The 6,000-nt window shown below is 52.0% G+C and overlaps 1 protein-coding gene across 1 annotated transcript in view; it reads left to right on the top strand.

Moving 5' to 3' along the window:
- The first annotated feature begins 279 nt into the window (after positions 1-279).
- Positions 280-6,000, top strand: part of TNS1 (tensin 1) — a 179,031-nt gene continuing 173,310 nt past the window's right edge. The window contains exon 1 of the mRNA XM_030802711.1: positions 280-336. The gene's annotated coding sequence lies outside the window, so the exon portion shown is untranslated. The remainder of the gene's footprint in view (positions 337-6,000) is intronic.

Raw genomic sequence — 6,000 nt, 5'->3', positions numbered from 1 at the left:
GTCCAGTGGGGGACGACCCCCTTGCTCCTCCCACCTTCCCGCTACCGGAGGGGCTCTGGCGCTGGGAGCCCCCTGCCTCCCCGGCCGCGGGTCCGCAGTCCCGGGCGCTCCCGCCCCGCAGGCCCGGCAGCCGCTCCCCTCCGTCCCCTCCCTCTCTCCCTCTCTCCTTCCCTCCGTCCCTCCTTCCCTCCTTCCCTCCCGAGCGCGGATTGCGGGCTGGGGTGGGAGGAGATTTCGCGGAGTTTCCATTTCATACCTCGCGGCTAAAACTTTCTTTCTGTGTCTCGCCCTCTTGCAGTCTGCAGCTTCTCCTGTCATCGGAAATGCCAGGCCAAGGTAAGGGGCCGCGGGCTGGCGGGCCCGGGAGGACTTGGGACAGGCCTGGCTCGGGGTCCCAGACTGGAGCGGGGGCGCCGGCGGGGCGGGGGCGGTGCCCGGGGCGTCCCTCCTCCTCTCTTTGTTTATGCAAAGCGCCTGGGCCTGGGAGCGGGCGCAGGTCAAGGTGAAGGCGAAGGCCCGGGGGCGGGGGCAGGGGCGGGCTGGGGAGTCGGGGGATCTGGGTGGGGGGAGCGGCGCGCAATCTGGGCGGTTACTGGGGGTGGCTGGTGGGGACCGAGCTCCCAGGGAGCGGCCTTTGAAGGTGTTTCTGCTAGTTCTCAAGGGGGAGAGGGAAAGGGGGAGGGGATCCATTTCAATTACCCCGGGCCGCACAGAGCCCCAGTTGGCCCAATGTGGCCAACCTAGAAAACCTCAGTGTCCACAGCCACAGGACCCCGAGGGCGGGAGAAGCGGGTGGGTGGGATAAGTGGAGAATGAGGTCGGAGGTCAGGATTGGCTGGTCTGGAACCGCCTGAGAGACTGTCCCTTCCTCTTTATTGGCCAGGTCTCCTTTTGGTCCTCAGTTTCCCCATGAGTATTTTCTGGCTGGTCTTGATGGGAAAGGGAAACTGAGGCAAGACTGGAGGGATTGCTGGGCCCTGGTTGGCCAGGCTGGCTCAGCCCCTGATGTATCCACTGAGGTTTGGACACAGGAGTCATATATCAGCTTCTTGGAATAACAGGGGGTGGGGGATTGGCACCAAGATGGATTATGAGTTTGGGAAGGAAATGGTTCTGTCCAATGGGCTCAGCTCTGCCTAGGGGTAGAAATGGCGTTCCTTGCCTTTCACTTGCAGCCAATGTCTGCACCCTCTGCCATTGTTGATTGTAACCCTCCCTGCCCTTTCACTCCCTACGTTTGCTCTTCATATTTGACCTTTCAAGGAGTTCAGGGAGTAGAAGGAGAAGACGCTTCCAAAAGAAGCATTCATTGAGCAGTTGAGGACCTGTATCTGGTGCATCTCATGTTTTGCTTATTAGCTGGGTGGCCTTGGGCAAGTTATGTACCTCTCTGAGCCTCTGTTTCATCCTCAAGGATATGGGAATAAGAAGCCTACCTCATAAAGTTGTTGTGAGAATTCAATGAGATAATGTATGTGAAGTGCCCAGCCCAGTGCCTGGTACAGGGTGGGTGCTCAAAAGTGTCATGACTGTTGCTCAGCTACTGGGAGCTTGGAGGGACAAGTGTTACCTTGGGGAAGGGGTGCTGATGGATCAAGCAGGTCTGGGAGGAATCTTCCTCCAAAGAAACTTTACTTAAGCCAAGCACACACCTTGCTGGAGGGCGTCTCCATCTGTAGACTCCAGCTTGGAATGCTCCCCTTGCAGAGGTGCAGAGGGCCTGGCTTGCAGCAGGTACTTCCATGCAGTGAGTTTTCTGCCCCTTCCCTTGTCTTCTGCTTTCCTGTGGCCTCCCTCAGCCTTTTCTCCCCTGGGTGGAGAGTACGTTTCTGCTTCTCCTTCCACCTCCCTCCTTGTTCTGTTTATCCAGAGCAGAGTTTCTTTTGCCTTAAACTCCAGAACTTTCCAGTTTTCTTGCTCCTCCCCAGTCTACCTCTTCGTACTGCCCTTCCTGCAACCTTTTCTCTTAATAGCAATGGATATTTGTACAGTGCTTTGGGTCTTAGCATTTCACGTGCATTATCAGACTTTGTTTTTTTAATTCCTTTAGAGAATAAAACATTGGCCAAAAGATCCTGTTGTTTTACAGATGAGGAAACTGAGGTGCCCCACGTTGAGTGACTTCCCCAAGGTGTCCCAGTGTAATTCTTCACCTGCTCTCTGTCCCTGGGCCTTTGTGCTTCCTTCTCCTCGTCCCTCACTGCCTACTGGCATGCATTTCTGCATCCTTGCCTGCCATTCCTCCTTTTGCTTTCCATCTCTTGACAGCAGCAGGATACATTTAGGAAGGATAAGGGGATAAACTTCCGGGCAGTGAAGGGTCTGATTAGGGGAGATGGGTGGCCCAGAGAGGCCCAGAAAGATATGACAGATGGCCACTTGTCATGCAGTAGCCTTGTGCATGGGAACAGGCAAATGCCAGAGATGACTTTTTGGGGGCATAGTCTACCTGAGGAGTCTCTCACATGTGCTGGGGACTCAGAATACACCAGGCTGCTGCAGTCCTGCTCTGCCCTGCCCAAGGAGGCCAACTAAGTGGGGGAGAGGGTAGACTGGCAGGGCAGCAACCAGGCAGACAGATGGGCTTTGTATAGGAGTTTCCTCTATAGGGAATGGGACCCACTGGTGGTGAGCGCTCCACCCAGCTGGTGGGTCTCTCTCTGAAACCAGAGCTCTTACTGCCCCCCTGCCTTTTCCTCCTGCTGGGAAGGGCAGCGGGAGCCACAGAGCCACAGCAGAGCTCTACACTGTGGATTTTATAGCCTCATCAACTTGGAGGTCATCTTGTCCATCCCCTGCTTCTAGGCAGGATTCATTAATGAATGTTTAGTAATCTCCTTCCACAGGCCAAATGATGTTCTAAGTGAACAGATAGAAAAGGTCTTGGCCCTCATGGGTCTTGCAATCTAATAGGGGAGACAGGGACTAAATAGGAAAGCAAGTTTGGAAGTGAATGAGCTGGAGCAGTGGGTTAGAGAATTCTGCTAAGGTAGCCCAGAAAGACTCCTTGGAGGAAGAGTCATGTGAAGTGGGACCCAGATGATGATGTGGGGGAGGAGAAAGAGCAGGTGCAAAGGCCCTGAGGTGAGAGGAGCTTGTTACGCTTGAAAGAGGGCTGGAGAGTAGTAAGTGCTGGGGAGTTTGGGCCTGAGGGACCCGATTGGATTTGCACTCTGAGAAGGCCACTGTGGCCTTGAGCAGGCACCAGGGTGGGAGTAGGGACATGGGCCAAGAGGCTGCTGATGTTGCCCACTTGAGAGAGCCTGGTGGCTTAGTCCATGGTGCTTGCCAGAAAGGCAGCGAGGAGTGGCTGGGTCTGGGATGCCTTCTGAGGGAGAGCTGGAGCCTCGCTGAGCCATCAGATTTTGGGCATGAGAGCGGGAGTGGGCTTAAAGATAACTCCTAAATTTGGGTGCACATGCTTTCACTTACTGAGAGAGACGAGGTGTGTGAGAAATTTCTAGGAAAGATGGCTCCAGGGTTTCGGCTTTGCTTGGTCTCCTTTTCACAGTCCCCCCATGCACTTGGGGTTTCTTGCTGATGTTGGTCCTCTCCTATTCAGCCTGCTGTAGTCACTCCTCTGGCAAGTGGCTGGTTCCTAATGCCTTCACACGCCACCCTCACTTTTCCTGCAGCACGAAGCGATGCGACAGGGGCTGTGTTATGTATACAGAGTGATATGGTGTCATAAATGGCCCCTAGATTTAGTAGCTTAAAATAGCATCAAACGCTTATTATCTCATAATAATAAATGTTTTGGGGGGTCAGGATGTTGGGGGTGGCATAGCTGACTGGTTCTGGCTAGGGGTCTCTCATGGGGTTGCAGCAGAGATGTTGGCTGGGGCTGCAGTCTTCTCAAGGCCTGACTGGGGCTGGAGGATCATTTTCCAAGGTGGTTCTGTCATGTGGCTATGAAGTTGGGGTTGGCTGTTGCCGGGTAGCCTCAGTTTCTCACCACACGGACCTCTCCATAGGGCTGCTTGAGTGTCCTTACAACATGGTGGCTGGTTTCCCAAGAGTGAATGAATGATTCAAGAGAGAGCAAGGCAGAACTCACAATGTCTTTTATACACTATCCTTGGAAGACACACTGTTATTTCTACAATATCCTATTGGTTACATAGGTCAGCCTTATTCAGTGTGGAAAGAACCTACATAAGGGCTTGAATACCATGAGGCAAGAATCAGTGGGGGCCGTCTTGGAGGGTGACACTACAGATGCCCAGAGACAGGGCAATGCTGACCTGGCAGCTAGGAGGCCGTGGGAGTGTTGGGAAGGGCAGGGCACAGGAATCAGACATACTTGGGTTTGAACTCTACCCCTGCTGCCTTCTAGATATGTGAGCTGGGTTGCAGAGGATTAAATGCACGTTGGCATATAGTAGGCACCTTTCTCCTTTCTTGGAACGATAGTCAAAACCTGGAAAGGATCCCAGATATTCTGTGCCCAGCTCTCTGCCACTTGGACATGCTTGAGAGAAAATGCTCCTGCTGGTAGAGGTAGAGCCTCGGTGCCGGCTCATAGTCAATGTTATCTGTGTGTTGATCGCCCATTGGAAGGTTGAGAGCTAGCTTCCACCTCAGCTTCCCGAATAGTATCTAGTCCATAGTAGGAGTGCCAATAAAGGGATAAAAGGATAGAATAAAGGAATTTTGAGAAACAAGTCCTTCCTTTCTGGGGAGAAGCCGAGGGGATGGAGGAAAGCAGGAGAGAAGTAGCAGCAAAATCACTTTAAATACCCCTCCCAAAAGCCTTCCTATCTTCTGACACAGAGGGTGCTCCACATAATAATTATAATCATATTCCTTTTTCTAATTGGGGTATAATTCACACTCTCAATTATAGAAAACTCAAACGTACATCCTGATAGATTGGTACGTACATGAGAACCAGATCACGATCTAGAACATTCCCAGCACCCAAAAAGCAACCCTTATGTTCCTTCAAATCAATATACCCCAAAGGTAATTGCTATCTTTATCTGTATCATCAGATATTAGTTTTGCCTGTTCTTGAATGTTCATCGAAATGGAATCACACAGTATGTTTGCTTTTGTGTCTGGCGTACTTCACTCGGCATTATGTCTGGGAGGCTCATCGTGTTCTTGCGGGCTGCAGGAGCTCATTCTTTTTAATTGCTATGTTGTATTCCATTATGTGAAGAAACCACAATGTATTTATCCATTCCACTGTTGATTGCCATTTGGGTTCTTTCCAGTTTGGGACTGTTAGGAGCAGACCTGCTATGAACCCTAAGTCACCTCTGTCTACACAGAACTTTGTAATCTACAACATGTTTTCCCTCGTCTTTGCAGTTCTGTGAGGTGGGCAGGGCTCACGGTGGCCCCATTGTACAGATCCAACATCCAGGCCCCATGACGGTGCCCAACTTGGCTAATGGCACCTTGGCATAGGGGCCTTCGATGTGATTCTGGTCTGCTCTGGGTTAAATGGGCAGGGGGCAGGTGAGGAGAGAGAACAAGAGTGAAAGCATCAGACACTGGAGAGAGGGGCCTGGGTCAGAGCCAGGAATCTTACTGTAGTTCATGGAAACCCCATTCTCCAGCCATCCCACTACATCTCCTGAAGGAAGCAAATTCCTAGTCTCCCTTAGTTACCACTCTTACCCCTCATTGGGGTCCTTATCTGTCCCCAGTTGTTTCTCTCCTGTGAGGATTTAAAATGAATGGCCCAGGACTTGTCTTCCAATTTTTTTTTTTTTTTTTTTTTTTTTCAGAGACAGGATCTCACTCTGTTGCCCAGGGCAGAGTGCAGTGGTGTGGTCATGATTCACTGCAGCCTCGATTTCATGGGCTCAAGCCATCCTCAATCCTCCCACCTCAGCCTCCCGAGTCCGAGCTGGGACTGTGGTGTGTGCCACCATACCTGGCTAATTTTCTTTTTACTTTTTGTAGAGACAGGGTCTCGCCATGTTGCTCAGGCTGGTCTTGAACTCCTGGGCTCAAGTGATCTGGCCGCCTTGGCCTCCCTAAGTGCTG

This window comes from Nomascus leucogenys, chromosome 22a (assembly GCF_006542625.1).
Source record: "Nomascus leucogenys isolate Asia chromosome 22a, Asia_NLE_v1, whole genome shotgun sequence".
Taxonomy (NCBI): Eukaryota; Metazoa; Chordata; class Mammalia; order Primates; family Hylobatidae; genus Nomascus; species Nomascus leucogenys.
This window is presented reverse-complemented; position numbering and strand designations above follow the sequence as displayed.